Source organism: Scyliorhinus canicula, chromosome 6 (assembly GCF_902713615.1).
Source record: "Scyliorhinus canicula chromosome 6, sScyCan1.1, whole genome shotgun sequence".
In the NCBI taxonomy this organism is placed as follows: domain Eukaryota; kingdom Metazoa; phylum Chordata; class Chondrichthyes; order Carcharhiniformes; family Scyliorhinidae; genus Scyliorhinus; species Scyliorhinus canicula.
In genome coordinates this window covers 6,648,492-6,658,557 of record NC_052151.1, presented here as the reverse complement: position 1 = coordinate 6,658,557, position 10,066 = coordinate 6,648,492, and the positions used below count along the sequence as shown (strand labels likewise).

Here is a 10,066-nt window from a genome sequence, read left to right as displayed (position 1 = left end):
CGACTAATGCTTCATTTTAACGTGTATATAGTTAATTGTAAAATTGTAATGTTACGATAATAAGGCAAAACGCTGTACGGAGACCATTACGGTACCTCCATAACCATAACTTGTACCATGTTGTACTACCAAGCCACCACCCCTGCCGGACTTTTTTTTTAACAGGCGGTGAATGTGGTAGTCTGTGTAGAGGTGTTATGGTATCTAGTAATGCTGGAACACTAGGTAGATAATGTATGCTTTCTATTGGTCGAGCCTGTATGGTAGCTCCGCCCTGCAAGGCGAGGTATAAGATCCCGTGCCACCCCAGCAGCTTCCTTTCTGTACCTGAGCTGCTGGGGGAACACGTCTAGCTTATTAAAGCCTTCAGTTGTACTACAACCTCGCTTTAGTAGTCATGATTGGCATCACATCAATAGTAGGAATTACCACTTTTCCTTGATAGGTGTTTGGTGGGGTGTTGATTGTGTAGAAATTACCTGTGTATAACTATATAAGATGCATTCATTGTAAGTTCTTTTTTTTAAATTAAATTTAGAGTACCCAATTAATTTTTTCCCATTAAGGGGCAATTTAGCATGGCCAATCCACCTACACTGCACATCTTTGGTTGTGAGGGCGAAACCCACGCAGACCACTGGGAGAAATGCAAATACACAGTCATTGTAAGTTCCATTTCAACTGCAACAAGGTTATGGGGGCAGCACAGAACATCGTGGTTAGCCACAGTTGCTTCACAGCTCCAGGGTCCCAGGTTCGATTCCTGGCTTGGGTAACTGTCTGTGCAGAGTCTGCACGTTCTCCCTGTGTCTGCGTGGGTTTCCTCCGGGTTCTACAGTTTCTCCCACAGTCCAAAGATGTGCGGGTTAGGTGAATTGGCCACTAAATGCCCTTGGTGTCCAAAAAGGTGAGGTGAGGTTGCTGGGTTAAGGGTGATAGGGTGGAGGCTTGGGTAGGGTGCTCTTTCCAAGGGCCGGTGCAGACTCGATGGGCCAAATGGCCCCCCCCCTGCACTGTAAATTCTATGATTCTTTTCCATTTCCCGCATTTACCGTATTTGCTTTGTATTGCAAGTATCTTTCTAACTACAAGAATCTTTGCAACTACAGCATACACTTTGACAGCATACTTCAGAAATAAACAATACTTTAAAAACAAGATGTAGAAGTAGGCCATTCGGCCCCTCAAGTCTACACCTCCATTCATGAGATTATGACTAATCTGCTATATAATTCTCAACTCCACTTTCCTTGTCCCCATAACCCTCTCAATTACCTCACGGATATAAAATTTGTCTTATCTCAGCCGTGAACATATTTGACATCCCTCCCATTACAGCTCTCTGCGGTAAAGAATTCTACCATCTGAGAGAAGAAATTCCTCCTCAGCATTTTAAATGGGTGACTTCTTACTCTCAGATTGTCTTCTGGTCCTGGACTTTCCTCCAAGGGGAAGCAACCTCTCAGCATTTACCCTGTCAAGCCGCCTGAGAATACTTTGTCTCAATAAGGTTGCCTCTCATTCTTCTAAACTCCAGTGAGTACAGGCTCAATCTCTTATAAGAAAATCCCTTCATGCCCAGGATCAACCCAGTGAGCCTTATCTATACTGCGTCCAATGACAGCATATCTTTGTATCAGGATGCTAAATAAATGGGAGAATTCAGCCTCTATCCCACTTAAACAACCCTAGATCCTATCAAATCTCAATAAACAACCTCCACCTAAGCTGCAATGCTCAACCTTTCTCTACCAGGTAAAATAGAAATCCTGTCTATTAATTATTCAATGAACCATCTGTTTGATTATTCCATTGTGCCATAACATCCACTGGTGATGTCAGTGCTTGTATCTGTTCCATGTTAATGGCAAGAAGAGTAACTGCTGCTAAACCTCAATGCAAAACGCCTTTCAGCATCACAAACTGCTTTTCCTGCTGACAGTTTTTCTGTGTGATTTCTGTGAGCCAATTGTTAAAGTTCAGACCATTATTGTGCTGGAGCCTGTCAGGTTGTGGGAAATCTATAACTTATGCAACTGTAATTACATGAAAACTTCCTGAAGTCTAATAATCCAGCAACCCAGGCTAATTCTCTGATTCAAATACTGTACTATCATGGCAGGTTGGGAATGGAAATTAATAAATCTAAATATTAAAGCTCGTCTCAGTAGTGGTGACCAGGATGACTAGTATCGGTTGTTGTAAAAACCTATCTGGTCACTAATGTCCTTCAGGAAGGAAATCCGCCGTCCTCATCTTTATGACCTACATGTGACTCCAGACCCACAACAGTGTTGACTCTTAACTGCCCTATGAAAAGGCTCAGCGAGCTTCCCAGTTCAAGCTGAGGATGGGCAACAAATTCTGGCCTTGCAATACTTACATCCCAAAAAAGAATATGGGAGCACAAAAAGTAACCAGTGGACTCCGTTTGTGACCTATCTTTTGTCACATTTACATAAGGTAGCATTTGGCACTATCAAGTGCCCCTACCCCAAAAACGGCCAGCATGTTATGCCTTCTGAAATGCTTTGAAAAAGGAAAGAGTAAAAGTCAATCACAAATTATAATGGATGTGACGGAGACCTTGTTCTAGTTGAAGTACTTTAAACTCCGCCTGCTCCCATACCCACCGTAAACCCTGGTGCCTGTGATGTTATGAATTCCTGCTTGATGAGATCTTCAGACTTGTATGTTTAAACATGAACTATTTATTGGTAGTCCTTAACTTTTACTTGCAAGCTGTCTCCCACTTTCTACGATTTGCTGAGCCTCTGGGACTACCATCTATTCTATAATGTAGGTACAGCTTTTTTTTTAAATTCTGTGTTGTAAACTGACCAGGTTTCTTTATGCTGCGTCACTTATGAACTTGCCATGGACCTCTGCTCTGGTGGATTCCTCAACTCGAGTCTGTAGTGAAGTTTCTTCAGCTGTTTCTTCAGTTTTTCTTCTTGGGCGCATGCCTGTCCAGTCAGTCTCCAGCTCCTTTTAGTTTTTTACATCTTGGGATTCTGTTTCGGAGTCATTGTTACCACCTTTTATACCCATCACTGATAACATTTGATTTGTGGGTGTCATGCTTCGTTTATTAACAAGATCTTGAGACTTGCATGTCTAAACATGAACCATTTATTGATAGTCTTTAACTATGTACAGATCCCATTTACTGACATGCATGGTGCTGCTGCCATGCAGTTGGCTCTTTCTAGAGTGTTTTACCAGTCTATTACCATGTGACTCTATACCTTGGGCGATGCTATTCTCCAGACACACATTAACCCTTGCTCTGCCAAGCACTTACATTACATTGGCATGCCGGCTGATACAACAGTGTTTTTGTGATAAATAGTTAACATATAGGCTTTTCAAACTGATCTGGAGCAGCATTTGCAACCTTAAGGGGAAGAAAATTATGTGCTTTGTGTAAGATAATGTTCTTGTCACCTTCACATGACACATAGCTCAGAATCATGCATCATAACAAGTAATGGCAAATCTGGCTCACCAAGATATTGTGACACCCTGGACTGGTGGTGAATTTCAGCCGTATGTGCCCTGGAACCGCAACACAAGTGAATTAACCAATATTCTTATAAAAATACCCAAAGTCTTTGGTCCTTGGCTGCCAATAATTAGTCACCAGGTTTGTCAATGTAAACAGGATTACTGTTTATTTATACCAAGAACTATCATGAAATATGCAGTAAATACAGCTGGTTAATGGCAAGCTCATATCTACTACCCATTTTAACTGTCCCACACTCTACCTACACAGACAAGAGGGGTGGAAAATAATAAGGATGAAAGTCAAAGGATGGGTCTTTACTTCAGATGGTAATTCTTTTTGCACACTTCAACTTGCAGATTAGAGTCTTCGGTTTGCAACCTGTAATGATCATCTTTCTAGATTCATTCATTCAGGATCCCGGTGGTTTAGAAAAGCAGTACTCACAGCAACGGATTTCTGGTAAGACACCTTATTGCTATTCAACTTTTCTTTCAGTTCAAGGTTCGCATTCCGGCTTCTACCTTTCTGGAGAGACACTTTATTTCACATCAAAACTTTGCTTTCAGCCTCAGGAAACAGAATCCAAAAGGTTTACTGGGGAGAGAATCAGCCCCCTCCGTGGCCTTCTGGAGACAATTAGCTGAATCTTTTTTGGGAGAGTAGTTGGATCTCTTCAGTGAGCTGCCAAAATCTAAACTGAAACCAAACTCGAGCCTTGGGACTCTGAAAAAATATATCTGTCGATCAGATCCAATCGCCATCAATCGTTACCAGGCAGAACACATCCTTTTGGGCCAATTCATTGACCACCAGCCAATCAATCAAACCGAGTCCTCTCTGATGCCTGCCAGCCTGCAACACCAGCACAGCTTTCTGGATTCTTCTGTTTGAATTGAAGGTACAGACTTCTTACAGGCTGCTTGCCTTAAAGTGAGATGTCCATCAATCATCCATAGATCAAAAGTGCAACAGCAAAATAAAAGAAAGGGGAAATAAGAGAATAAACAGGAAGGACCCTTACAATATGACAATGTAAAATGCTGGGCAGGCTTTTCTGCCATTTCAGTGTTTTTAAACTTTGAGAATACAATGTGAAATGAGTTTGGTATGATGGCACCTGTACCTTAGCACACATGATCCTGAGAATAGAATTGGGGATGGTTATTAGACAATCATCTAAGTCATCATTCTGCCCGTGTCTCTGAATGAGTAGCACAGCTAGTCTGCTACGGTGGCACAGTGGTTAGCACTGCTGCGTCACAGTGCCAGGGACCTGTGTTCAATTCCAGTCTTGGGTGACTTATCTGTGTGGAGTTTCACATTCCCCCTGTGTCCATGTGGGTTTCCTCCGGGTGCTCCAGTTTTCCATCCACAGATGTGCAGGTTAGGTGGGGTTACGGGGAGAAGGTGGGAGAGTGGGAAGTAGGGTGCTCTTTCAGTGAAGACCTCGATGGGCCAAATGATCATCTGCACTGTAGGGATTCTCTGCTGTGCTTCTGTAGCGACCTCTGTATCATGGTTTCCATTTGTAAATCATTACTCTGTATAATTTTTTTGATGTTTGGAAGAGTTTTGTACAAATGCATTAAAAATAATAATTAACCGGTTTGGACTATGAATGCCTCGAACCTCCTGTTTATGTGAAAATTGTGTTACAGGCTGTGATCCTGAACTGATAATTTCACCCATTGAAGAACTATGTCCACCTTTTACAAGTATTACTTGGAAGAATATGGGAAATGCGATGGGTTTAGGCACTTGAGCCTGATTGCCATTCAGCTCATCTGAGATCATTGCTCATCTGCAACCTAACTCAATATTCCTACCTTAGTCCAAGGTGTTGAGGAAAATGGGGCAAACAAAAATCCATCAATTGCAAATTATACTTTTATCGAACACCAACTGCAAGTTGCAGGAGAGTTCCAAACTTCCACACTTTCAGTGTTAAAGTATTTCCAGATTTCACTCCTGAAAGCTATGGCTCTGGTTTCTAGATTATCAGCCTAGTTGTGGAAGTAGTTTCTACCTGTCCAACTAACCTGTTCTGCTTAAAATCCCAAAAACTTCAACCAAATCACCTCTTAACTTCTGATCGTTTGTTAAATGTCGGGAGCATGATGGAATCCTCTCCACTTGCCTGGGTGAGTGAGACTCCAATAACACCATGCAGGACAAAGCAGTCCACTTAATCACCCTATCTACCATCTGAAACATTCGCTTCCTCCACTGCTGTACAGTGGCAGCAGTGTGGACCATCTGCAAGATGCACTGCAGCAATTTTAGTTTAGAGGCTCCTTTGACTACCTTCCAAGCCCATGATCTTTACCACCCAAGGGGAGAGTATGGTGTTGTGGTAATTCACTAGACTAGTTATCCAGAGATCCAAGCTAATACTCTAGGAAATGGCTTCAAACGCCGATGACTGGAATTTTAATTCAGTTGCTGAAACCTGGAATTTTTTCTTTGTTCATTAAGGAGATGTGGAAATCACTGGCTAGGCCAGCATTAACCATGAACTCTAAATAGGAACAGGATGAGATCATATGGACGATTGCACTAACACCACCATTCAATACGATCACTGCTGACTTTGGACTTCAACTCCACTTTCTCACCCATTCCCCATATCCCTTCATCCCTGAGGGACCAAATATTTGTCTATCCCAGTCTCCAATGTATTCAACGATGGTGCATGCACAATCCTTGGGTAGTGAATTTTGAAGATTTGTAACCCTTTGTGTGAAGTCATTTCTCCTCATCTCAGTCCTAAATGATTGGCCCCTATCCTGAGACTTTACCTCCTTATTAAAGAGTCTCCCTGCACAACAGAAAGTTTCTCAGCGTCTGGGCGATCCAAGCCCTTCAGAATTAATTTTGTAGGTTTCCTCTCATTCTTCTGAACTCCAAAGCATTGAGGAACCACAAGAATTCTCAAGATGCCACAAAATAGGTCTGAACGCAGAAATGTAAACTAGTTTTTTTTCTCATTCTATGCATATATTCGGAATCAGGAAGAGGTACACAGTCACAAATACATTGGTTAGTTGCATAGCCCTCTCACATTAACTCTGAAGCAGTATCCACTTTCAGAGTGGGTGATCTAGTAAAAATGAAAAAGTTCTCCTTAACACAATTGAGTCTTGCGTTTGTCATTTTGAACAGGAGGAATGATGCTGGAAACTGATTCTCATAACAGATACATGCACCTCTATCTCCTCGCGCATACACTCATCTCGCTCCCTCTATTTTTTTAAGTATATTTTATTGTAAATACATTCAAAAATTAACATCCATTCAAAGTACATATTTTGTACATTTTTCCCCTTCTAATTCCCCCCCTCAAAAAGAACGGCTCAAACAGCTTGTCAAAAATAGCTATGAATGGCCTCCACCAAACCTCTGACCCCCTTCAGGCAAATTTGATTTTCTCCAACCTAAAAAATTTGTACAGATCCCCCAGCCATCCCGTGAGCTCCGGTGGCATAGCTAACCTCTAATTCAAAAGTCTCCGACGCCGGGCAATCAGAGAGGCGAAGGCCCCTCCAGCACCTGCGACACCCCAAAGATAGCCACCATAGGGTGCAGCTTCATCTCAACTCCTAAAAACTTTGATAGGGTTCAAGAGCACCGCCGCCCAAAAGTTCCCCAACCGTTCATACACCCGGAACATATGAACATGATTCCCCGGCCCCCTTCCCTACGTCAGACTCCTATTCATTGACTACAGCTCTGCCTTCAACACCATAATCCCAGCCAAACTCGGCAAAACTCCAAAACCGAGGACTTGGCTCCTCCCTCTGCAACTGGATCCTCAGCTTCCTGACCCACAGACCACAATCAGTAAGGATGAACAACAACACCTCCACGATAGTCCTCAATATCGGGGCCTGATACAGCTGCATACTTAGCCTCCTACTATTCTCCCGATACACACACCCGACTGTGGCAAATTATGGCTCCAACTCTGTCTACAAGTTTCCTGATGACATGACATAGTGGGTTGAATCTCGAACAACAATGAGTCAGAGTACATGAGGGAGCCAGAGAATCTAGTGGTATGGTGCAACAACAATCTCCCTCAACGCCAGCAAAACTAAAGAGCTGGTCATTGATGTCAGGAGGCAAAGTATCGTACACACCCCTGTGCATCAATGGTGCTGAGATGGAGATGGTCAACAGCTTCAAATTCCTAGGTGTGCACATCACCAACAATCTGTCCTGGTCCATCTACATCGTTGCTACAACCAGTAAAGCACAACAGCGCCGATACTTCCTCAGGAAACTAAGGAAATTCGGCATATCCACATTGACTTTTACCAATTTTTACAGATGCACTATAGAAAGCATCCTATCGGGCTGCATCAGAGCCTGGTATGGCAACAGCTCGGCCCAAGACTCTCAAATTTCAGAGAGCCATCAACTCAACCTAGTCCATCACATGAACCCGCCTTCCATCCATTGACTCTACACCTCTCGCTGCCTTGGGAAAGTAGGCTGCAGAATCAAAGATCCCTCCCACTTGGGTTATTCTCTCTCCCGTCAGGCAAAAGGTACAAAAGTCTGAGAACACGTACTAACAGATTCAAAAACAGTTTCTTCCCCATTCTTACCAGACTCTTGTGGACTGAATGATCTGACTGGACTGTGCACAGAACAATACTTTTCACTGTACCTCAGTACACATAACAAATCCGAATCCCACACTTCTCACACCCATCCGCGACGCCCAGGAAAAATGCACTCATCCAAGCCTGAGCCACAGGACCCTATACACCACCTTAAATTGTATCAAATCCATTCTTCTGCAGGAGATTGAGTTCATTCATCACATTACGTCATGCCAAAGTCCCCATCCTCTTTCCCTCCCCAACTCCTCCTCCCACTTCCACTTGATCCTTTTCACTAATGCCTTGCTCTGCTCTCCCAACCCCCTCAATAGATCCCCAATCCTGCCATCTCCCACCTCATCCAGGAGCAGCAATTTCTCCAGTAGCGTATATTCGGGTACCTGAGGGAATGAAGGCAACTCCTTACGCGTAAAGACCCGCACCTGCCTGTACCTAAGTTCATCCTCCCCCGCCGGGTAACGCAAACCTCTCCCGCAGCTCCTTGAGCCCAGCTAATCTTCCATCTGAAAACATGTCCCTGACCTGACCCAAGCCCTCTCCCTCCACTGCCTATACATACATAGGAAATAGGAGCAGGAGGAGGCCATTTGAGCCGGCTCCACTCATGATCATGGCTGATCATCAAGTTCAATACCCTGATCCCACTTTCCCACCATATCCCTTTAGTCCCAGGAGCTATATCTAATCCCTTCTTGAAATTACATTGTTTTGGGCTTGACTACTTTGTGGTAGTGAATTCCACAGATTCACCACTCTCTGGGTGAAGAAAATTCTCCTCACCTCAGTCCTGAAAAGTTCACCCCTTATCCTCGAACTGTGACCCCTCATTCTGGACTCGACCACCATTGGGAACATTCTTTCTGAATCTACCCTGTTAAATCCTGTTCATAGTTTGTAAGTTTCTATGAGATTCCCTCTCACTCTACTAAACTGCATTGAATATAATCCTAAACAACTTAGTTTCTCCGTACAACATCAGAATTAGGCCACACGGACAAACGAGTGTGCTCTGCCATTCAATCATTTTTCTCATCCCCATTTTCCTGCTTCTCCCCATAACCCCTGATCCCCTTATTAATCAAGATTCTATCTTTATGTATTTAAGACACTCAGTGATTTGGCCTCCACAACCTTCTGCAGGCAAGAGTTCCACAGATTCACCACCCTCTGGCTGAAGAAATTCCTCCTCTTCTCTGTTTTAAAGGATCATCCTTTTAGTCTGAGATTGTGTCCTCTGGTTCTAGTTTTTCCTACAAGTGGAAATATCCTCTCAACAGCCACTCTATCCAGGCCTCGCAGCATTCTGTAAATTTCAATCAGATCCCCCTCATCCTTCTAAACTCCAATGAGTACAGACCCAGACTCTTCAACCGTTCCTCATACGACAAGCTCTTCATTCCAGGGATCATTCTTGTGAACCTCCTCTGGACCCTTTCCAAGGCCAGCTCATCCTTCTTTAGATACGGGGGCCAAAACTGCTCACAATACTCCGAATGGGGTCCGATCAAGCCTTACGTAGCCTCAGAAGTATATCCCTGGTCTTGTATTCTAGCCCTCTCAACATGAATACTGAAATTGCATTTGCCTTCTTAACTGCCAACTGAACCTGCACGTTAACCTGCACGATATGTGGTGACGGTGAGAGGGGCTGGGAGGAAGCAGTCAGTGCAGGGATCCTCTGTGGTTGTTCCCCTCATTAACAAGTATACCGTTTTGGATACTGTTGAGGGGACAACCTACCAGGGATAAGCCACAGTGAACGGATTTCCAGCACTGAGTCCGTCCCTGTGGCTCAGAAGGGAAGGAGGGAGAGCAATAGTTATTGGGGACTCGATAGTTAGAGGGACAGATAGACGGTTCTGTGACAACGAAAGAGACTTACGGATGATATGTTGCCTCCCGGGTGCCAGGGTCCATGACGTCTCTA

The 10,066-nt window shown here is 43.7% G+C and overlaps 1 long non-coding RNA gene across 1 annotated transcript; it reads left to right on the top strand.

Annotated features, from left to right (window-relative positions):
* Positions 1-946: 946 nt before the first annotated feature.
* LOC119966973 lies at positions 947-6,621 on the top strand. Its single transcript, XR_005460887.1, has 2 exons — positions 947-2,799; positions 3,868-6,621. It is a non-coding gene; the product is annotated as an uncharacterized LOC119966973 (long non-coding RNA).
* The last annotated feature ends 3,445 nt before the right edge of the window (positions 6,622-10,066 follow it).